Here is a 25,114-nt window from a genome sequence, read left to right on the forward strand (position 1 = left end):
TGAGGTTAAGTAAACCGATCTTTGTCCCTCAATAATCGTCATGTTACCAGAGGTTCATCCACATTTTCAGAGAACCTGTTTTTTCTATGAGTTATTCAGAGAAAGATCTTTCTGGAAGATTTTTATATCATGGTATCATCAAACAACTGTTATAGTTCACTTTCCCTTGTTTATAAGAACTAGTGTTATCTGTAGCAGTATTAAACATTATCCTATTTTATGGCTGATAAGTTAAATTATGTAGTTGTAGAAACTGTCATAAACTATTCTTAAGCCAGAAAACTTGAAAATCTAGCTGGTTTTCATTCTCTACACTCAACCCCATTCCTGCCCTCTGTCCCCAGCCCTGCTGAGACATTCTTTTCCCAGAAATGCTCTCTCCACAATGTCAGTGATAATATATCCTAGAGCGAAACCAGCAGGACTGACCAGAAACCACTTAGTCCAGAAAAAAACTCTCTCACCACCACCTTCAGACCAAGCACATGGAGGCATCTAATGTATGTAGACTCTGACTCACAGTAGGGACTTAATAAATGGTTGTTGATTTAAAATCTCAATACAGCTGAGGAACGATTTACAATGAAACAGACATGCAGAGTTGCTTTAAAATTGCAGAGCACAAAAAAGTCTGTGTGAGTCATCAGGGAAATGCAAATTAAAGCCACAATGAGATAGCACTACACACACACCAGAATAGCTAGAATTTAAAAGACTGATAATACAAATATTGGCAAGGATGTGGAGCAACTGGAACTCTCATATTCCACTGGTGGGTGTGTAAGTGATACAATTTCTTTGGAAAGTCATTTGGCAGTATTATATAAAGGAGAGCATATGCCTACCTTCTTCCCAACAATACCCCTCCTGGATATATATCACAGAAGAGTATGTAGATGTGCACCAAGAGGCATGTACAAGAATACTCCAAATGGCATTCTTCGTAATAGTCTCAACTGAAAACAACCCAAATACCCATCAGCTGTAGGACTGTCAAACAAATCATGGCATATTCATACAGTAGAATACCTTACAGTAATGAAAATGAACAAACTACAATTCCAATAAGAAATATAGTTGGACTCCACAAAACACAATATTGATAGAAAAAAAACAGACACACAAGCATATATCCCATATGATTCCACTTACATGAAATTTAGCAGGCATAGATAAACTAAAGCATCATGAGTCAGAACTGATGTTGTCTTTGAGAATAAGAGACAGGGTGATGATTGGCAGTGGGTCCAAGGGAGCTTCTGGATTGCATCAATATTCTTTTTCTTGATGTGGTTTGCAGTGTTTGCCTGTAAAAATCCACTGAACGAATCATATTTTTGTTGTCTCTACTTTCCTATATGTATATTATACTTTTTTTTTTTTTTTTAACAAAAGTTCCAGTTGCAGAGCTTGTAGGACTGATTCAGGTCAACATAGCCTGCCCTCTTTGACCCTTTAGATTCATCTTATTTCCTTCAATGGTTGCTTTGATTCTTCTCAGGCCTGGTTGTGTCTTACTGTTCATGGTCCCCAGAGCTTGAGTCCTCCCTGGATACTGTTCCAGGCTCAGATATCTACATTCCCTCCCACTGCCCTCCCCATTTTTTTTCCCTAAAGCCCCACACTTTCTTAGGGACCTAACCAATAGCTAAGTTGTTGATGACTAATGTGGCTTCTCCTCCTGGTGTAATTCAACTTCGAAAAACACCCTCAAGAGTGACTTTAAAGGTTAGTATCATGGTCCAACCCACAGGGGTAGACGTTTTTTGGATAATGCCCTTTCAGTGACACAGGGTAGCTGGCCCTGGACATGTCTATGCTGAGGACTTGCTTCAGGTAAGCAGAGAAGATGAGAAAATGTGTGCTTTGCCTCTGCTAGCATAACGGGAGTTTTGATGATGGAATGGGTCACTTCCACGTGGTGGTAGAGGAAATGGAAGCCACGCTTGTTCTTATTGAACATTGGTGATGTACTCTCTTGCTGAATTTTTTTTTTTTTTTTTTTTGGCATAAGTATCAGGGTGTGGTGCTGATGACTAAGTAGATGAGAACAAAATTGAAAAAATGGAAGTATTACTCATATATTGGACTCCCTTAGCACAGAGTTACAAACCAGCGAGAGTCAGCTGGCAAAACTCTTTGGGGGTATGCCTCTTTCTGGCATTTCATCCCTCTTCTTGCAGCTGGGCCGAGTTCCCAAACTCACCCTCCCTTCATCCAGTGCTTGTTGAATTGCTTTGTGGGAACCGCTTAGCAAAGAAACCAAGGAAGTGTGTGCCTTGATTGCTGCCTCTGCTCTCTGGGTGAGGGGTTAACACATGGGAAATGATTTTGGAAAGATAAAAGGTGATACACAATGAAGTGTTAAACTGAATACAACAGAAATTCATTGCATCTAATGAATGCAGCCAGTGGTCAGAAAGGGGAGAAGTCACATTTTCCAGTCCTTGGCCTGTATGCCTGTGGACAGGTGTGCCAACCTGCAAAAGATTCAAACTCAACCAATGTTAAGATGGAGGAGGAAAATGACCATCTTTTCATGTCCTCCTTTAACCTGTTTTTTTGAAGCTCCTCCACTGGCCAAACTTATACTATTGCAGGGGGTCCAAAGATGACAAAAAAAGTTCAACTTCTTCTGAGGGAGTCAGTTTATCACATTTACCTATGTATTTTCCCCGTGTTATTTTCTGTTGTCTTGGCCACCATTTGTCAGAGAAAATCTGTATACAAGTTCATGCTTCTATATTAAATACTCATTAGCAAGGTCTTTTGCTTGTCAGCAATAACCAGAGCTTCTCTGTGGAATTTATGAGAACATTTTAAAGAATTTTGAATAATGCATTAGCTAAAAGTGAAAGGAAAAATGTTTAACTGAGGTTCACTTAGGCAGAATTAACAATAAGCAAGGTACAGTCTGCTGTCTCTTCATCTGAAGAAATAATGTGTACTTCTGTTTTTTTTTTTTTTTTTTTTTTTTTTTTTTTTTTTGAGACGGAGTCTTACTCTGTCGCCAGGCTGGAGTGCAGTGGCACGATCTTGGCTCACTGCAACCTCTGCCTCCCAGGTTCAAGCAATTCTCCTGCCTCAGCCTCCTGAGTAGCTGGGACTACAGGTGCCTGCCACCATGCCCAGCTAGCTTTTTGTACTTTAGTAGAGATGGGGTTTCACCATGTTGGCCAGTATGGTCTTGATCTGACTTCTTGATCTGCCCACCTTGGCCTCCCAAAGTGCTGGGATTACAGGCGTGAGCCACCACGCCTGGCAGCACTTCTGTTTTTGTTTGTTTGTTTGTTTTGAGATGGAGTCTCACTCTGTCGCCCAGGCTGGAGTGCAGTGGCGCGATCTCGGCTCACTGCAAGCTGTGCCCCCCGGGTTCAGGCCATTCTCCTGCCTTAGCCTCCCGTGTAGCTGGGACTATAGGCACCCACCACCACGTCCGGCTAATTTTTTTTTTTTGTATTTTTAGTAGAGACGGGGTTTCACCGTGTTAGCCAGGATGGTCTCGACCTCCTGACCTCGTGATCCGCCCGTCTCGGCCTCCCAAAGTGCTGGGATTACAGGCGTGAGCCACCGCGCCTGGCCTGTTTGTTTTTTTAAATAAAACCAACACTTATTTATTGTAGAACATTTGGTAATTTGAAAACATGTATGAAGAAGAAGATAACATTCACTTATGATTTCTCCATGCTTACATATTGCTGATATATCCTCCTGCCATGAACACTTGACAGACTGTGAGCATGTCATATACTATGCAGTTTGTAACCATCTGTTTCATCTAACGTGATGAAAGAAATGTCTTTTTCCCATGTCATCAAATATTTTTCAAAAACATGATGTATAAAAGCTGCATAATAATTCTCTCCCGACAGTAATTCTTCTAGAAGACATTGGTTAATAAAATGTCTTAGAAGATAAATGTGGATATTTTTCATTTCCAATCATGTGAGGGTAGCAGTTAGTCATTATGTTTTCCACCCCTATCTATATGACTTGCTCATAAATATGAACCAGGTTGGTGCAGCTATTAAAAGACAAGAGAAAGGAGACTTTTTTCCCCTTAAAATATAACATTATAAAGTTTTCATTTATGTCTTCTTTTTTAAGATGTGAAGAATGTTTTCTTCTTTCGAGAGATGTTATTCCTAGAAAAACCTATAACCAATCTTAAAGGATGAAATTCTCTTCACAAAATGCAATTGGTCCACCTTCTTTCACTGAATGCATGATTCTGGAAATCTACATATTGGTTTATACGGGGTGAAAGATACAATGATTTACTTAGAATAGGTGATGGAGATGGGAATTTTGGGGACTCTGGGAACAGCTACAGTTGGACCTCACAGATGTTGAATGCAAACACTGGAACTGGAGCGATTCAGTGCAGCTGCAGGAAATGGATTATCTCACTGTCCTTTCAACAACAGGACTTCATTGACCCCCATCTTTGTTACCGTGACTCATTCCACTGCCTCTACTTCTGCCGCTCCTTTGTTACCTATTACTTCACCATCCACTTTATACATCCTGACGCTATCTAATGGCTTCAGTTTACTGAAAACTTGCCCTTTTTATAGCTTCTCAGGGCTTCTTTTTGCTGTCTGATTTTTTAGCTTCTGCTTCCGCCATGTTATTTTCTCTTCCCATTTCCAGTTCAAATTCTTGAAAGAGAGTGGGTGCTCATGTCAGGTTACCTCTTGAGGTTGGCTGCCCTTGGGTTATACAGTTCATGAAGGGGGTTGTATGCTATAGATCATGCCTCAGGTTGCTGCTTCAGCTGGGTCCACTGGCTGGCGTAGTTCCCTCAAAAAGGGAATCTGATACAGCAATCCCTTGAATGACCTCCCAGGCATACTCTTTTTGTTTTTATTGCATTTCTTTGATTTTTTTTTTCTTAAAGTATGTTTAACATACCACAAAAGCAACATTTTGATATATTTTTCATGTTTTTTTAAACAAAATTCTTTTTAATTTAAAATAAACATGCTATCTATTTTAACATGTTATCTATTTTAACTATTTTAACAACAGCTGTTGTTCAACTGACTTTAATAGAAATATAAAATATTTGAACTAGGTCGGGCACGGTGGCTCATGCCTATAATCCTAGCGCTTTGGGAGGCCAAAGTGGGCAGATCACTTGAGGCCAAGAGTTCGAGACCAGCCTGGCCAACATGGTGAAACCCTGTTTCTACCAAAAAAATACAAAAATCAACCAGGCACGGTGGCACACGCCTGTAGCCCCAGCAAGTCAGGAGGCTGAGGCGCAAGAATCGCTTGAACCCAGGAGGTGGAGGTTGCAGTGAGCTGAGATGGTGCCACTGCACTCCAACCTGGGTGACAGAATGAGACACTGTCTCAAAAACAAAGCAAAACAAAACAAACAAAAAAAAAAAAAAAAAAAGAAAGAAAGAAAAAAGAAAGAAAGAGAAAGATATTTGAACTAAATTTTTCTTAAAGTTCCTGAAATCTAATGTCTTAGGGAAAATGTTTATGTTTATAATGTTCAACTGTCACTTTTATACAGTTACTTGCAAGAAGATAAATGCATTTTAAGAGTTAGTTTAGAATTATGCATGTGGATATCAGAGACTAGCAAAGATGAGCAGAAAAGATCTGGAATATGTTGACTTTTATAAAGTAGGTTAAAAGCATTTTCCTTTTGAAACAGAATGTTCTCTTAGGCATTTTTCTGGTGCTTTGCGATTAAAATATAAATGGTTATGTATAAAACTTAACTGCAGACTGTTATTGTTGGAAATTATTTTTATACACACAAATAGTGATGAAAAGGAAAGTAGACTGGAAACATAATTTGTGCTTTCGTTTTACTCTGACTTAGAGGGAAGACAACTGAAATTGCCTTCTATACTACCTTACCACTGCAAAATGGGAAGTGAAGTCAGACAGTAAACTGCTTCCTGTCTTCTTGCAGGAAGGAAACAAATTATATATAAATACACATAGCCAAACTTCAGTTTCTCTCCACTCAATCTATCCTATGCACGGCCCTGATTTGGCATTAGTAAAATGTTATATTATTTCCCTTTTGTCAACCTTGGGTGTATATTAGAACCACTTGGGAAGCTTTTTAAAAAACCCAATGTCTAGCCTCACACCCCAATTTTTTTTATTTATTTAGTGTGGGGTGTGGTTTGAGTACTGATAATTTTGAAAGGCATCCTAAGTGATTCTAATGAGCAGAGAGGAAGCCACAAGGCAAAAGGAGAAAATCTGAACAACTGAGCTTGCCATCAAGGTGCTCTATTATCTATCTGCAACCTAGCTTGCCAGGCTTGGCTGACCCAAATTGCCTCCCATGCCCTCTGAACATTGCTTGTACTTCCTCTCTTGTGTTATCTCTCCAGGCATTCTAGGAGTTACTTTCTCACACATTTAATCTGGTTCAAATTCCTCCTCATTTTTCTAGACTCAGCCCATTTTACCTCTTTCATGAAGCCTTCCCTGACTGCGCTTGACTGCAATGCTTGCATCCTCCTCTGAAAACACAGTGATTATTGCCTAGAAAATCATTTGAACAATGAATCAATTATGTACTGCCTTATGTAATCTCTCCACCGTTGCATTAAATAATTACTTTAATCTTTGCTTAACCTTTCATCTGTTTGTTATCCAGCTACCTGTACTGTAAGCAAGTTTCTAGCATTCATCTATATTCTTGACAAGCCACGTGCCTTGTACAGTACAGGAAGTCAATAATGTTTACCTCTCCCTTCCATCCTGACTTCCACAGGTTTGGTTCAAGATTCTCTCCTGGAATCTTGTCCTGGTCTTGGCTGGCCTTCCTGCCACCAGACACTTTGGCTCTTCAAATCAGGTCAACACATTACTGGCACACATGGCCAATGACCTGTAAAACTGATGGGGTGTGTGTGTGTGCATGTGTGCAAGTGTGCACTCTTTTGCTCACTCTTGTTTCTATCTTATGATTTGGCTGACTGGGTTTCTTTCCTTCCTTGGTCCCTCACTGTCCTACTCAATGGGACTTGATGGCAGAATTCAACTTCTCAGGTTTTGACCTCTTGTTTTCTCTCAGGTGAATAACATGCTGCCTGGATCTTCCTGTTCCTATTCCTTTGAGTAAACACTTGTGCTGAACAGGCTCTGGCCAAGGGGACCTAAGTTAAGTCAATCTGATCTGTCAAGAGTTTCCTCTCTACCCTGTATTTTCTTTTTTTGGATTCTCACAATTTAAAAGAAACCTGATTGTATTGTCCACATGATTAAAAGCTGTTGTTGGTCCCTCATTGCCTTTAGAAGAAAATCTAAACCTGAGCTATCCAATATGGGAGGTGTTAAAGTTAAAATTAAAAATTAATGCCAGACATGGTGGCTCACACCTGTAATCCCAGCACTTTGGGAGGCTGAGGTGTGTGGATCACCTGAGGTCAAGAGTTCAAGACCAGCCTGGCCAACATGGTGAAACCCTGTCTCTACTAAAAATACAAAAATTAGCTGGACGTGGTGGTGGGTGCATGTAACTCCACCTAGTTGGGAGGCTGAGGCAGGAGAATTGCTTGAACCTGGGAGGTGGAAGTTGCAGTGAGCTGAGATCCCACCACTGCACTCTAGCCTGGGTGACATAGGGAGACTCTGCCAAAAATAAAAAATAAATAAAATAAATAAAAATTGAGTTCCAGCCGTCCATGGTAGTTCATGCCTGTAATCCCAGCACTTTGGGAGGCTAAGGTGGGAGGATCACTTGAGCACTGTACCCCAGTTTAGGTGACAGCGTGAGATCTTGTCTCAAAAATAAATAAATAAATAAATTGAGCTCTTCAGTCACACCATGTTTCAAGTATTTGATAGCCACATGTGGCTAATGGCTACTGTTTTGGACAACACAAATATAGAAGATTTTCACCATTGCAGAAGGCTCTGCTTGACAGTTCTTGTCTGAATATCTTAGTGTAGCTTGTGAGGTCTTTTACAATCTCACCTCAACCTTTTGCTCCAGCCCAATTTTTGGCTGTTCCTCATTGTTTAACCCCATCTACTTTCTCAATGTTCCACAACGGCTCTGTGCCCTTTCATAGCTCCATGCCTTTGAACATGGTGTTCTCTCTTTCTGAAATACCCTTTGACTTTCTTCTCTGGCAAAGTCCTATTTACCTTTTAAGATCCAACTCAAACATCACCTTCCTTGTGGAGTTCGCTGACTTTCCTAAACAGTCATTTCTTGTCCTCTGTTTCCATTGCTCATTGAACCAATCTCTATTGTCCTTATCACAGTAGTTTGTTATTATTTACTTATTAATCTGATCCTCCTTTTGGAGGGAGGATCCTATCTGTTTTAGCAATCTGCCCTAATAATTACCTGAAATTGTTTGCTTGATACCCTTTTGATAATCAAGTAACATATCTTCTTCTTTATGTGCTTGTTATTTATAAGTTCAGCATGTTTGAAAAGTTCACTTAGTGTTTCTGGAGAAATCCTGCCCATTTCTAGTGTAAAGCTAGAATGACTTCCTGTTTTCTAGGGTGGAGGTCAGTTTTTCTTCTAATTAATCTTGACCAGACTTGAGAAGGATGTGGTAGGAGGGGTTTCCAAGGTCAAAAACAGCAGGACTGTCTGCAGGAGCAGGTTCAGGTGTTCTCAGGTTCCAGTTATTATACAAAATATTTAGTATATGTTCAGAGAAAAAGTAGGGAGTAATGATGGAAAAAATAAAAACAACCTCCATGGAAAGAAAACCGGGGTATCGTATTTGACTTTTTCCAGGCTAAGCCCAAAAGCAATGATGTAGTGAGGGGGAAGTTTTTATTTCCATTTTGCAAAAACGTAATTTTTTTTTCCTCCCGGGATTTGGTAAGATTTTCATAAATTCTTGTGAATTCAATTACAGGGAAGTAAATCCTACTTACTAGTAAACTATCAATTTGTTTCTCTTTTCTTACAAAAGAGAAACAAATTGATACACTTCACATCACCCGGTAAAGCTTATTTTTTCTGAGAAGGCCATAAGCCCTAACGGCTCAGAATCTAAGAGACCTTCACTGATTGTCATCGCCTAGCGGCCACCGCAAACCTTACAGTCAATCATCTTCCCCCGGGCCCCGGATCACGCCCATTGCTCAGACCACGCCCACTCAAGTCTCCTCAGAGCTCCGCCCCAGGCCCAGCAGAAGAAGATTCTCATTGGTGGAGAAGTTGTTCTGATCCCGCCCCGGAGGACTGCGATAGGCTGAATCGGCGTGGGGCGGTGGTGGTTGGCTGCTTGAGGACGGGTCCCTGGTCGTGCCTGTCAGAGAGGCTGGCGGCAGTGGCGGCTCTCCGGGCTGGGTTGTCAGTCAGTGAGAGGAGGGGGAAGATGGCTCGCCGGGACCCGTTCTGCTAGGAAGAAGGGGAGCAGGTGGTGCTGCTACTCGGGAGGAAGCAGAGCAGCTGCCGTCGCTGTGGCTGCGAGCCTCACGAATCGAGGTCCTGCAGGTGGAGCTCCGGCAGCCGCTCTGGTGAGTCCAGCCGAGAGACCCACGCCGGGCCCCCAGGGCGTCTGGCGACAGATAACTTTTTTTTTGTCAGGGAGGAGCCGGGGCGAGGCGGCGGCAAGGACAGGACCGAGACTTTGTCCCCCGGGCCGCGGCTCTACTGGGGGTAACGGCTCCCGCGCGAGGCGCCACGGGTGGGCGCGAGGCGGCGCCAGGCGCTGGGGGCTTCTGGCTGGCGGGTGGGCTGCGGCCGGCGAATGTTCGCCCCGAAGTTGGGCGCAGCCCGCCCGCTGCCTGGAGGGCGGCAGCTTTGTGCGCGCGATTCGGGTCTCTCCTTCCCGGCGAGGAGCAGTCCAGCCTTCTGCCGTGACCCGGGTGCCGCCGCCTCGGCCCCACCGGCCGCTCCTCTGCGGGATGGGCCTGGGGCGGGAGCCCCCGGTCCCCTCCCTGCCGCGGCGGATGCTCCGGCCTCTGCCTCCTCTCCCATCCGCGCTCTCCGCTCCCGCGAGGCCGCCGCTGTCCGTCCGGTCTGGTGGCCACAATGGTCACTATCGACCCCCCGCCCCCGCCCCTTGGGAGGATAGTGTTGGCCTGAGTCGTTCTTGGGTCCCCTGCAGGGCGGAGAGGTTCAGACAGCAGCCACGCTTCCTTCATGGGTTATTACGCTGAAGATCTCTTCTTGAGCCCTTGCCCTTTCTTTCTATGAGTTATTCCTCTCCCGAGGCTCATTTTAACATACTCGGGAATCCTCGGGGGTTTGGCTCCAAATGGTTGCATTAAAACACCCCCAAGTTTGTATGCTTCAGAGCGAAATTTGGTGTCCGCCCGTCAGCTTGCACATGTGTGCTTTGTGAGTTTAGACCTTCCTGAAAGATTTTAATTTTGCCTAAGTGGTTTAGTACTGCACAGAATCTGCTCTCTGAGAAATACACTATCACAAGCCTGACAGCCACGGCGCTCTTCAGGTAGGGGGAATTCGTTCCACCGGCAGCTACTCCTTATCTCAGAGACTGCGCTACAGGCAGTAGGGCCAAGCTGACCTTTTGCAAATTATTTATCCTTGGGTCACACAGTAGTTTTTTGGAGCAGGTGGGCCACCTCTTTGGTTCATGTAACACTTGACAGTTTGAGGTTTTCAGCTTTCATATCTTATTGGCATACAGTCAGAAAGACTGGGAGGCTTGTTTTCCATGAGGACATTCTTCTGCTAACATCCACAGGCACCCCACCTCCCCCGACATTTCTAAGTATTTTTTTTTCTTTAGGTGAACACATTTTAAGGTTTACAGGATGAATAGTAGTCTAAACCCCCATATTTTTGAAGTGCAGGCAAAGGCAAGGAAGGAAAAACATTTAAGATCTGCTTGGCCAATAGTAGCTTCAAAGTTAGCTATTCAAATAATCAGTTCAATCAAACCAAGTGGCAAGGGGGAAAAGCATCACATATTTAGGAAACAAATTCTGGATTTGACTCGTTTATCCTTATTCAATTTATTGAAATTACCGTAGAGGGATTAGAAGGATTAGAAACCTTCTTAGTCATCGGCATTAGCAGTACCTGGATACAGACACCCGATGAGGCATTAGCTGGGTCAGCGTTTATCCTTGCTGTGCTTCCTTTCTTTGTTGTATTTCTGTTTTATGAAATTTGCTCTGGGTTGTATTTTTTAGACTGGTGTCTTTTTGACAATGTGTTTAATATATGTACTGTTTTATTCAGCATCCTGTTGCCTAATATTTATTTTATAATGGATCTTAAGAAATTTTAAGAAATCAGTATTCAAGACCTCTTTTGGGGTATCGTTTATATTTTATAAATAATTGCAATTATGTCAAGCATAAATTTATTTTTTTCACTCTTCCAGGCTGAGTAGGTACTAGGGATACAGAAATGAATGTCATAGCTCTTGTCTTAAAGGAATTTACTATCTAATATACAAGGTGTTAGTAACATTACAGTAAATTAACAATTATAATACTATGTAGTCAGTGGGAATGGAGATATGCCTAGTGTAGTAGGAGAGTTTAGAATAGGAGATGGTTAACTTGCCTTGAGTGTAGGTGGAGTTGGGAGCACACAGCCAAGTTGTGAAGGATGATATAATTTTGCCAAGTGCAGGAGGTAAGTAACTTCCCAAGAGGAGGATATAATAAATGAGAAGGCAAGGAGGCCTGAGAAACTGTGGCGATTTAGATAAGTCATTGACAATGACAAGTCAGTGTCAATTGACATTGACAGTTGACAAAGTCAGTAACATTGACATTGATGTGGCTTGAATGCAGGGATTAGTAGGGAAATGGTGCCAGATGAAGATAGTGAGGGTGATAGAGGGCCAGATCAGGGAATGGTATCCTTAGCTAAAGTGATTGGATTGAACGTGATAGATGAGAAGCCATTTATTGGATTTGTATTTTAGACCTTTACTGTGGCAGAGTGAGGGAAAAACTGACAGGTCCTAATCACCTATGAGAAGAAAGGAGGACTCAGGACTCTGAAGGTTTGACTTGGGTTCTGTTGATTGGAAATGAGGAACACATAAATAGAAGGAAGATAATAAATTCTGTTTTGAATTTGAAGAAGCAGTGGAACTTCAGGTGAATATATAGATAGATGTTTGTGTCTATGGATGTGAAAATCAGGATTAAAGAGATGACTGGGGGTTGAATTGAAGCTGTATTGATTTGGTTGTGTTGAAATGACTCAGGGAAAGCCTTTAGCATGATGAAAGTGGCAGCTAGAGAACAGACTCTCATAAATAGCAGAAGTAGGGAGAAGAATTGTCTGAAAGTTAGAGGAACAGTAGCTAGCAAGGTAGGAGGACCATCAGGAAAGATGCCAAGGGTGGGGAGATTTTCCAATGGAGGAGGAACAGGTTAACATTTTTGAATGCTGCAAGGAGGTGTCAAGTTAGGAGAGGGCCCCAGTGACCACTGAATTTGTCAGGACTCCATAGGTAACTTTAACAAGAACAGTTTTAACTGAGTGGTTCAGAAACCAGGCTTCAGAAGATTGAGAAAGAATGGGTGTGATAAAGTAGACATGTTTGATTGAGACTTTTTGAGAGAACTGAAATAAAGAAGGGAGAAAATGATAGCTATAGCTTTCATTGAGCAGTGGTTCTCAATCTTGGCTATGCATTTATTTACAATATTGTAATAATAATTTACAATAATCTTAGGAGCTTTAAAGAATTTTGTTTTCCAGAGAGAACCCCTATACCAATTTGGTGTGGGGGGTGTTGAACCCAGATATCAATATTTATTTCAACAGCTTTTCTGTTGAAATGTAATTGATATGTAATATACTACATATATTTAAAGTGTACAATTTGATATTTGACATATGTTTATACCTGCAAAACCATCACCATAATCAAAATAATATTCACCTCCAAAAGTTTCCTGTGTCCCTTTATAATCTTTTCCTCTTATCCCCAGGAAACCACTGTCTACTTTCTATCACTATTGATTACTTGCATTGATACCTTTTTATAGTTCCTTAAGTAATTCCAGTGTGCAGCCATGATTGAAAACTATTGCAGAGGAATATTGTTTGAAGGAATGTTATGTTTGTTTACATGCATAAGGAAAGAGAGAGTAGAGACAAGTGGGAAGAGATTCTTAAGCAATTTAGGAAAGATGAGATAATTATTGGAACTAAGACCCTGAGGAGCTAGAAGTGGATGGAATTCAGAGCTTTGACTAGTAAGAAAGGAAGACATTTCTGGAAGCGACATCTCTAAGAATATAATGTTAAAGACAGTATATTTCTTTGTTATCATCATCAAAGTTGGCATATAGTATCCAAATTGGTTCCCTGAAGTACTTCTGAAGTACTTAAAAAAGTTAGAGAGCATGTTAACATTGTGAAAATGGATACTGCTCAGAAAAATTCCTTAAATGGAGCCTGAGATCCCTGGCATCATCATGTAGTGCTTTGTCATTTTTTTGGAGGGGAGCAGATGGAATTAGCAGTTTGACTATTGCTTATTGTTGAGAGCCAAGTCCTGCCATAGACTTTTTGACCTTCTCAGAGTTAGGCTGCATATCTGCACTAAGGGAAAAGAACATTTAACACTTGAAAATCTCCTATTTAAGGTATCTTTGCTCAGAAGAAATCTTGTTTGCTTGCCCTTTGGATATATGCCTTATAAATACATTTGAGGATAAAATCATTCCTCTGTCTCCTAAATGAGACAGAGAAGAGTTTTGACTAGAAGTTCTCAAAGGCCCACATTTTCTATCTTGAGAAGGGTAATAGCTATCCTCACCTCACCACCTTTTTTTTTTCTTTTTGAAATTTCTGGCTCAGGATTTGGAAATAGGTAAAATTGAGTCCTGCTGGTTCTGAGGTCCAGGGCTTGTTCCTCAGCCTTGACTCTAAGCTTTCATAGGGGGCTGAAAACAGAATAGCTTATCCAAATATTATTTGGCCTTGTAACTTGGTCATAAATAAAGAAGAAGTGAAAAGTTTTGTCTGATTGTATTCTAGAATTCTGAAAATTTCTTTCATTGTGATTAAATAATTAAAGTATGATTCTTTTCTAGAGAGGAAAGTCATCCCTAATTTTGGTGCAGCCTAAAAGAGTGGAAATATTGATGTTAGCATGATTTTGGACATTATTATTATAGTCACAGCCATATTGTAAACATTCTATATTTTCTTAATTACTATTATAATAATCATTGTAGGAAATTTGAAAAATTCAGGAAAGCATAAATGGTAAATAACACTTATAATGTCTCCACCCAGAGATCCTTATTTCTTTTGTGAATTACCTATTAGTGTCCTTTGTCTATTATAACACTGGAGATTTTTAAATACTAAGTTATGAGAGCTCTTTGTATATACAAACTATTAGGTCTTTGTCAAATTACATTGCAGATAATTTCCCTAGTTTGTCATTTTTATCTTAATTTTGTTTTTGATGTGAATTTTCTTTTTAAACAGATTGCTAACATTTTAATATGTTTAAACTTATCAAATTTTTATTTTATGATACCTTGCTACTTAGAAAGGGCTTGTATTCCCAAATTATATGACTGTTCACCTCTATTTCCTTATATTAATTTCACAGTTTTTAAACAAATTTACATCTTTAGTCTGTTTGCAGTGTATTTTAACAGAGTGATGGTTCAGTTATTTTAATGCTACTTATTGAACAATTATCTTCTTCAGAGGTTTTAAATACCAAATCATGTGTATATACTCTATAGATATGGATATATGACTTTTTCTATTTAGTTTAATTGGGCTATTTATTTTTGCTCTAGTGATTCCAAACTGTCTTAATTATTGTGAGTTTTTAATGTATTTCACTAAATGGTTGTGTGAATACCTACTATTGTCTTTGTTAAAACATTTTCAGCATTTCTCATATATTTCTTTATTCATGTTACATGAAAGGCAGTAAAGATTCTAAAAGAACCTCACTGGAATATCTGAGTGAATTTTCTAGAGAAAGTTGTACTATCTCTATTAATACAATGTTATCATTTATTGAAGTCATCTTTTATGACTCAAAGATGTAGTTTTGAGTTTACTTCTTGTATTTTATAGTTTGTAGTTTTCTTCATGTGAGTTCTGCCTATTTTTCGAGTGGTATTTTTGATATTTTAAAACTTACTGATTCTATTGGGAATGGAACTTTTAAAATTATTTTATAAAGAGGATTCTATGTACCTGATGGAACATAGAAAGATGGCTAATTCTTGTATACTGTTTTCTAACTGGTCATTTTATGAAACTCTTAATTCTGATAGTTTTTATTGTGTTTTGTAGTAACTCAATTATAGCACGTGTAAATGGTGATGATTTTGTCTTCTTGCCAACACTTAATCCTTATTTCTTTTTCTTAGGACGTTGATGAGAATTTCTAGAATAATGTTAAGTTATAGCAGTGAACAGTGAGGATCCTTGGCTTATTTCTCATTTAAATGGAAACGCCTTTAGGGTTTCACAGTTGTGTATTCAAAATTTTTATTTGTGGTATGTTAAGGAAATAGTCTTCTATGCCTTTTCAGGAGGAACCAAGACAGATACTTAGTTTGCTCACATGCCCTCTTAATGTACCTTGAGATGATCATATAGTTTTCCTTCTTTTACCTATTGGTTGATGAATTGTGTTACATTTCCAAGTAGCTTTCATCAAACAATTGCTGTCTTAGGGATAAAGGCAACTTGATAATAGCATATCTCTTTAAAATAGTGCTATATTTAATTTGCTATATGAGACTGATCTTTAGTGTTCCTTTTATATTACCTTTTTAAGGTTTTGATTTCTGAATATGCCAGCTTTGTGAAAAGAGAGACTGAGAGAGAAGCTTTCCATCTTTGCATGTGCTCTGGCAATTAATCTCTTCCTTGGAAGATTTGAAATAGATTGGCTCTAAAAATGTCTAGGTCTTTTTGGACTGAATACAATTATAAAGATCTTAATATGTGCTTAAGTACTAAGTATTTTGCATAATTAATTTCATTTAGTCCCTATATAACTTTATGAGGTAAAAATTGTTTATTCTACAGACAAACATAGACTCAGAGGTTAAGACAGTTGTTCACGCCGGGCGCGGTGGCTCAAGCCTGTAATCCCAGCACTTTGGGAGGCCGAGACGGGCGGATCACGAGGTCAGGAGATCAAGACCATCCTGGCTAACACGGTGAAACCCCGTCTCTACTAAAAAATACAAAAAACTAGCTGGGCGAGGTGGCGGGCGCCTGTAGTCCCAGCTACACAGGAGGTTGAGGCAGGAGAATGGCGTAAACCCGGGAGGCGGAGCTTGCAGTGAGCTGAGATCCGGCCACTGCACTCCAGCCCGGGCGACAGAGCGAGACTCCGTCACAAAAAAAAAAAAAAAAAAAAGACAGTTGTTCACCATCAATAAAGTACACAAAGTTTAAACTCAATTCCTATCTGATGTAATGCCCATGTTTTCTAATCAGTACCCTAATGTTTTTCTTAATTTCTTCACCCCATATTACTGAGAAGTAAATTTAATCATTTTATTTGAGCATCTTATTAAGTATTTTTCCTCTTTGCACACTGAGTTTTAATTTTTGGTAACCCTATTATAATTATCACTGGTCTGTTCTGTGCTGATGTGTCATATCTTTTGCTATTTTAATAAATACTGTGATCTTGGAGTGAGGTGGGATAGCGTGGGTGAACTTAAAATTGTTGTTCATATAATGCACTTAATATAATTTACATTTTAATTTGTTGAGTGTTCAAGATCAGTTTGCATTATTGAATCCTGTTTGTACCTTGTAAAGAATGTTAAGTGTACCACATACAAGAGATCAAAGAATTTTGGAAACACAGTACTTTTCCATTTTAGTTTGAATTATTTTTGTTGTGAGCCTTGCATCAGGGTAGCTTTTTAGTAGTAATGTTAAGGGATATTTGTTTGGTGTTTTCTTGAACAAAGAGTCTTTTGCTAGTTGACAAAGAGTTGCTTTCTCATATAAATACATAGAATTCGTTCAGTCACTTAAGAATTCATTCAGTCATTTATACTTGACTTAATGAAAACATATATGAATTATTAAACTGTACCATGCAAATTAGGTTCTAGCCTATTAGAATGTTTGTATTTACTCTTATGTTGAGTGATGTATAGGTGTGGAAATTTAAGAGAATAGTGTAAGCCTTAAAAGTGCTTAAATTGGGAAAGCAATTGTAAACTTTTTATTTATCTTTTTGAACTCTTATGTTCCCCCCCTTTAAATGTAAATTAACGTTTAATTAATTCAGTTAGGGTTTTGGTTATAATCAACACACCCAGACTGCATTCCCCATGCCCTTCCTACGGGGACAATCTGAACCTCTCAAACCTGCCAGACACATACATGCTCTTTTGTTCTAAATTTCAAGGTTCCTGCTGATTTGTTAATCAGTAGATGCCACAGTTGTGGACAAGGTGACAAATAGCCCCCGCAGCAGTGCACCCATTAGTAGTTAAGAAAAGGGAGAGACTATTTTGGGAAATCATGAAACTTCAAGTGAGTCCTGATAGGGAAATGGAGAGGAAGGTGAAAATATTATAGAAATGGATGGGGGAAGAAGGGAAGATAAAAATGTGTAAATCGAATAGATTGTTGGAGAAATATAGAAAATTGGTTACATAGGTGATAGAACCAGAATATTCAAGTCAGTGAGGTCAAGAAGCAGAGTTTCAGAAAGAAAGACTCTTGCTTCAGGTTACAGAAAAATAAAGACCATAGAGAAAGAACTGATAGAGTTGTCATTTATAAGGTCATGGAGAGTGGATGATGAGACCCAAATTTATACTGTAAAAGGGATTAAGGAATAAATTGATGGTGAGCAATTGGAAGTGGTGGTAGTAGATTAAGCTACTAAATCAGAAAGTTAATCAGTGAAGAGTAAATAAGGATGGAGTAACTAGGGCATTAGAATCTGATGAAGCCTTACTCTTGTGCCCCCTCTTTTCAGAACTGTAAGATCATGAAATACATTCTTAATTGTCCAAATGATAAATACTTTGTTAGTGATACCTAGAGGTATAATTCATTGAGTACCTTTTGTTTGCCAATGCTTTATTTGCATTATTTTTAATCCTTAAAACATTCCTAAAAGATAGGTGTTATTATCTGTCATTCACAGTTGAGGAAACTGAGACTTAGAATTTAAGTAACTTGTTGAAAATTGGTATGGGTTTTTTGGACTCCAGAGTCAGCATTCTTTTCATTATGCCATGTTGTTTCCTTTATGTATTGAGCTGTGTTAAAACACTGGGGGCTTATAAGAGGAATATAGGTGGGATTCCTTTGCTTGTAGAAAGTAGTAGAAGAGGCCGACATGGTGGCTCTTGCCTGTAATCCCAGCACTTTGAGAGGCTGAGGCGGGTGGATAGCGAGGTCAGGAGATCGAGACCATCCTGACTAACACGGTGAAACCCTGTCTGTACTAAAAACACAAAAAATGAGCCGGGCATGGTGGCACGCCCCTGCAGTCCCAGTTACTCGGGAGGCTGAGGCAGGCGAATCGCTTGAACCCAGGAGGCAGTGGTTGCAGTGAGCTGAGATTGCACCATTGCTCTCCAGCCTGGGCGACACAGCGAGACTCTGTCTCAAAAACAAAACAAAACGAAAAAAGCAGTAGAAGAGAAATCCTAATTATGCTTGCCATAATTTGTGTTGACTATATTTTTATTTAAAATGTTTTTATAAAGGGAATCCTGGTAAGCTCCCCTACTATATTTATAATATCTGATTTTTAACAATTTTTTACCCATGATAATGATGGGTTGAGAGGAAAGGAAGAACAGGTCAAGAAAAAGCATGTAAAGAAAAGTAAGACTAAAACTTGTTATTTTCACTATGAGAACTTCTAATATGTCATACAATTTTAGGTAGCACCTCAGAAAGGCCAACCTCTTCATGGAAATTGTATCGAGCTAGTCACAAGATGGTAATTAGAGCAGATATTCTTCATGTCACCAGATTATAGAGCTCCAAAGAATTTATTGTAATATAGTGTGATTTATTGAATTTAGATTTCATCAATCAGGAATTAGTTATTGGTGAAAGGGTCTAAGCAGATGTTTGATTTTTCTGTAATAAACCTTTCTTCAAAAACAATGTGTAATTGAAAAAGAAATGCTTAAAATACTTTAGGGATTAAACATTCTTATAGGACTTTGAAGTACTTTGGGAGGAACCAGGATAGAAATTTTTGCTGTGCTAATTTTAGCCTCATATTCAGCTACAAAACAACATCTAGGTTACATTCTGCTGTACTGGTATAAGACAGTATTATTGAAAACTTTATTTTAAAAATAATTTTATAATTCAGCCTCTGCTAAAACAAATTGACTCTTAGCCCAGTTAATATGAATCAGCGTGGTCATACTGAACTATTTATTTCTCCTTTGGTTACTATAATATTTTTAAACCAAGAAAAACAACTATATTCATGATATCCACATAGTTTCTAATTGGGGAGAATCAAATAGAATTTTGTACAGTCAAGATCTGTTGTTTTTATTATTATGGCCCTGTTAGCACACATGACTACCATTAACTGTGTTTACTTACATTTTCTTATTGCACTTCCCTCTTTGCCCTACTATTTTCTATTGAACATCCGAGCCTCTATTGGCAGACCTCTTTAAAGATTGAAAGTCTCATTCCAACATATTAAAGGGCAGCGACTTCCTCTAAGACTTTAACTCCCAAGTTAATTGGAATTTGATTCTCTTAACATTTCTGTCTTTCTTTGTCCCCAACATTGCAAAAAGGAAAGCACTTAGAATGCAAAAAACTTTAAGGAGTCAAAGTAGAGCTGTGCTTTGGAAACCACATTTCCATATGCTATTATGTTTTGGAGAGAGGAAAGAGGGGTTATTGATAGTAAAATGATTGAAATATAATGTTTACATTGGGCTTTCTTTTACATTCCTCCTTATTTTTTCTCATAGCATTCATTTATTTTATTTTATTGCTTATATTCTGATTTACCTTGGTTTGTTTTTAAAAGAGCTTAAGACACACCCATTTCTGCTGTTTTAGGTTTATTTGTCTCTCCTAATAGTCTGTGAATCCCCTAAGTCAGCCATGTCATATTCATTTTTGTAAATCTAGTATCTAAGACATAGTTGGCATTTAATAGTTTATGAATAAATGGATGATATTTAACCACCTTAATATAAGAAAAAAAAGAGCCAGGTTGGTTGCTGAACCCTAGATTACTGCAGCTTTAGTGGTATTATGGGCTGCACCGTGTCCCATCCAAAATTCATAAGTTGAAGGCCTAACCCCCAGTACCTCAGAATGTAGCATCATTTGGAAATAGGGTCTCTAGAGAGGTAATTAAGTTAAATGGGGTAATTAGGATGGGCCCTAATTCAGTATGATTGGTGTCCTAGTAAGAACAGGAAATTTGGATAGGCCGTACAGAGGGAGGACAATGTGAAGGCACAGGGAGAAGACCACCATCTACAAGCCAGGGGGAAAGGCCTGAAACTATTCTCTCAGAGCTCTGAGAAGGAACCAACCCTCCTGAATCTTGATCTTAGACTCCTATGAATCTTGATCTTAGACTCCTAGCCTAGAGAACTGTGAGAAAATAAATTTCTGTTGTTTAATCCACCCAGTCTGTGGTACTTTGTTACGGCAGCCCTAGCAAACGAATATAGATGGCTTTTATACTTGGATGTAGCAAAATCTCAAATACCCTTAATTTGCCTATTCCCAAGGAACAGTTTGCCAAGGCGAATGTCAAAACCTCAAAAATTTATATACTTCTCCTAGGTAAAACATGGAAGAGAAAGATTTGGATAGCTTAATGAAGAAAGTAATAACTATTTGCTCCTCCTTCATCTTTCCCAATACAGCCAATCGCAAGCAACTGGCTAATTCCTTAATTTAATTGAATTTGTTTAGTTCGGCAAGGAGAAAGTGTTTACAGGGTATTTGTGTTCCTAAGTGTTCAAGAGCCTCTCCCAATAAACCTGGTTCCTTTTTCATGGTAGAAAATGGAAGAGGAAGACTAAATAAAATACTTTTTAATATGATGTTAATTTGAGCTAATGGCTTGTGTATAATCTTAGTCACATTATTTTACTTGAGTTATAGTCAACAGGGGCAAAACAGTATGTCTTTTACATGCCCATTGCTGTGGTAGTTGCTGTACCCTTTGATCATCAACTAGTCATACTGAGTTGCCACAGTGGTTGTCAGCGTTTTTTCATTACATGCTGTAGCCACAAACTATATATATATATATATATACACACACACACACACACACACACACACAATTTTTACTATTATTTCTTCTTGACATTTTTAATTGAGTTATGTATCAAATAGTGCTGTGTTCAGTCAGCTTTTATAGTGCTTTGAGATACTTCACTGAAGAGAAAATTTCAAACATATACAAAAGCAAAACATTTGCTCTTTCATCATTTGGAGGCAGTTTTCCCATAGTTCTGAAAGTAGGGTAAACTAAATTAGAGAACTGAACAAAGATCTCAGCCCCAGAATTAAAAAAAAAAAAAAGTTTGCCCTAAAGCAAAGGAAACCAAAACCAAACAGAAAACCTCTGACTTAGGGGCACATAAGAATTTTGGTCTAATTTTGGCATTTCAACTTCAGTCACACCCATATGTTTTTGGACCACTTTTGTTACCAGTATGTAGGCACTGTGGTAAATACCAGTTGATAGATTTTTCTCATCTTTTTTTCTTTTCCTTCATTGCAACTGAGAAAAATACTGCAACCACATGCTAACAAGTGGCAGAGCTGGGTCTAAGTAAATTGAATACTTTTTCTCCAGTACCCTACCGTGTTCTTTTACTACCCTGTAGTTCTCAACCTGGCCGCCAAACACAGTCATCTGAATAATTTACTTTTCCCTACCAATTTATTTTAAAATGAAAATATCCTACTTTTCAATTTAGAATGAAAATATTAGGAAGAAGAAAAGAGTAAACAAGAGTAAATTATTTATGAGATAAGGGAAAGGCTTTGAACTGTTTTAGGTGCCGTGGGTAGGGATTGCTGATAGCATGGTGATTAGAATGGGGTCTTTGGAATTCGACTGCATGGGTTCTAACCCTAACTTAACCACTTTGGTAGTGTGTGATCTTGGGCAAGTTATTTCTTTAAGTGTTAGCTTTCTTTTTTGTGAAATAGAGATTATGTTAATTTACCAGCTAGGATGGCTACGAGAATTAAATTAAAATTCCAATAAATCGCTTAGCATAGTGCCAGAAACATAAGTGCTTGAGGAATGTTAGTCATTATCACAACATTATCCATGGACATCTACCATTGCTACGTATGACACATTCGGTCACATTGAATGTTTTCCAGACCATATTCCCAGTGATGCCAGTTGCGTATGGACAGCAAAGGATCCCATGGTCAAGTGCATTTAGGAAAATATTTCATTCTAAATGCGTTTCTTGGAGATTAGTAATACAGATTTAGCATATTAAAGGCTCTTAAAAGTCCTTTGATTAAAAAAAAAAGCTTCTTTAACTTTGTCAAGTAGTTAAATTTTCACAAGGAAAGCCTTTCTTTCTGCTGTCCTCCAGGGTCTGTCTTCATGTGGCTTCTCATGCAGATGTCTGTCCCTCAGCTCTTATAGCATGGTGGTTACCCTCTAAGAGGGACAGTTGAAGAGGACAGGTCCTAGATGGAAGCTCTTATTAAGCTTCTCCTTGCACCATGCTTGCTAAAGTCCACTGGCAAAAACATGTCACTTTGCCAACTCCAGCATTGATGTGGAGGAGGACTACACAAAGAAGTAAATAACAGGAGAGATCATTTGTTGAAGGTCGTAAATATAATAGTAATAGAGTACCACATATTTTTTAAAAAGGTCCATGATGTATTAGATGAAAAATAATCAAGTTTTGGTAGAATGTGGTTCTATTTTTATGTTAAAATCAAAATATAAATGGACTATGTATACATGTATGTATATATGTGCATATATACATATGTACATGTTTTGATAGAGCAGATATATTTTGTTTTGGTTGAGCAGATATCTATATAGATATAGATAGGTACCTATATATATACATGTGTTATTTGGTTGATATATTTTTCTTGGTTGAAAAGATATATTTTGTTTTGGTTTAGATATACTGCTCAATACTTTTTAAGGGTAGAGAGTTTTCAGAACTGCTGATTATATAGTATATGTATAGAAGAAAGTCTGAAATAATATAAAGTTAACAGTATTTTCTTTTGAAGAGTGGGATAACAGCAGTGAGAACGATGATTATTTATTTTAATTATGTGGAAAAGATTTAAGTGCAGCAATGTAAAAAAATCTCTAGTAAAGAAAAATATTAGCAGGGATGGGAAATCAGTTTTCTTCCTAGTGTTCATAGTTTTTGTGTGTGTTTTATTTTCTTTCTTGGTGGAATTTTTATAATCTTTTATAGTTGCATAGTGAGCAGAACCCTTGTTTTAAACTCTTCATTATTGATTTTGTGTATTTCTGATAATTTTCTCATGATTGCCCTTGCAATTATTCCTTTAGAAAATGTAAGATGCTACTTTGACTTATTTGCCTCTCGTCTATTCCCTGCTTTTCCTTTGCCATCTGGATTACAATTGCCTTAAGGACACAGATCATATTTTACTATTCGTTTGCTAATAGTGCACACTAATAGAAACACTTTACATTATGCTCAGTAGACACTCAAGGACTTGCTGAATTATTAATGTTGCAGTTTGAACATATAGTAGTATTGACTTTTTGCATATATGAAAATATTGAATGAGTTACCCCTTAATGTGACCTCCCATTCTATGTTTGTTTTTGCTACTTCTATTGCTTTGTTCTTACTCTGACCCTGCCCAGCCTACTGTCTGGATAAATTATATGAACAGGCTGTCAACTTGACATCCTGTTCTAGTGAATATGTAGAAAGCATTTCTAATCACTATGCTATTTAATATGCAATTGTGTGATAATCATGTCAATGAATGTGATTGAGGTAATTATTATAGTTCAAAATTTTTACACTGATCTCTTGAAATCTTAACATAAACTTTATAATTTGTATGTTATCAGGGCTTACTGAAGTTTGATTCACTGAGGTAATACTTGAATCACTTCGTATGTACTATAATTATATTTTGTAAAAGTTGGTACAAACATTTTGGAAAGCTTTATTTCAGCAATAACTGCTCTTGTAGATTTTTACCCAATATTAAATGTAAAATAATTGGTTTGTGATATTTTTATGTTTAATGAAATATATAACATATTAATGGACTTTTAAGATTTCTTATAAAATTCTAATAAGAGGTTTTCTAAGTCAAGGTTATCTGCATCAATCAGTCTTTAAAATAATCAGATGATGCTGTTGTGTCTCACAGATGCAGTGTCAGTTCTCTCCTGGCAGCTTACCTTGCCAGTGCGTGCATTTCATTAATAAGAGCCCCGGGTTTTTCCTAGGTAGGGTGTAAAAGCTGAGGAGCAAAAGGAAGATAGAGAGGAGAAGCATAGTCAAAGACATGGAGCCTGGAGTGGCATGGAGTATTTTGGAGAATAGTATAGTGAATAGAATAGTGAAATTTGGATAAGTAAATTATGACCATATTATAGGGAAAGTTTGATATAGAATATTTGTTAGGTCTGATGTCATGGTGTGTTCAGGAGAAAAGTAATTTCAATAAGATTATATGGCAGCAACATGCATGGTGCACTGGAGAAGGGAAGAAACCAGGAGCCAGAAGGCTGTGTGATCAGCACATGCAGAGGAAATAAAGGCCCAGACTCAGGGTGTTGCTGTGGAGATGGAGAGCAGATGGTAAATTTGACAGGCATTATAAAGGGTGAAATTTATTCCTCTATTCAATAAATATTTATTAATACTTGCTGTATGTTACTAATGCTTATAATATCTGGACTGAAATTTGCCTGTAATTACTAATATGGTTTAAAACTTTAAAATTATGTTATGTAATTTTTATTTGAAAAAAAATAATGTTGAACCACTGAGTCATGTGCTATATTAATGTCAATAAGAAGTGCTCATCTTAGTGCCGTGGTTCCCAGAGATCTCACCATTCTGTCTGCTCTTATCTAAAAGAAATCTAATTTGTTAATACATTGTACATGATCTTAGTCAAGGCTATTTGAATGCTAGCTCAAAAAGGAGGGAGAATATTTGC

General features: G+C 38.3%; 1 protein-coding gene across 3 annotated transcripts in view; it reads left to right on the forward strand.

The window, feature by feature from the left end:
* The first annotated feature begins 9,268 nt into the window (after window positions 1-9,268).
* HYCC1 (hyccin PI4KA lipid kinase complex subunit 1) overlaps window positions 9,269-25,114 on the forward strand; it is a 70,470-nt gene continuing 54,624 nt past the window's right edge. For 2 of the 3 annotated variants that reach the window (XM_028844934.2, XM_077995005.1), the window contains exon 1: window positions 9,269-9,474. The gene's annotated coding sequence lies outside the window, so the exon portion shown is untranslated. 3 annotated transcript variants of the gene reach the window in all.

This window comes from Macaca mulatta, chromosome 3 (assembly GCF_049350105.2).
Source record: "Macaca mulatta isolate MMU2019108-1 chromosome 3, T2T-MMU8v2.0, whole genome shotgun sequence".
NCBI lineage: Eukaryota > Metazoa > Chordata > Mammalia > Primates > Cercopithecidae > Macaca > Macaca mulatta.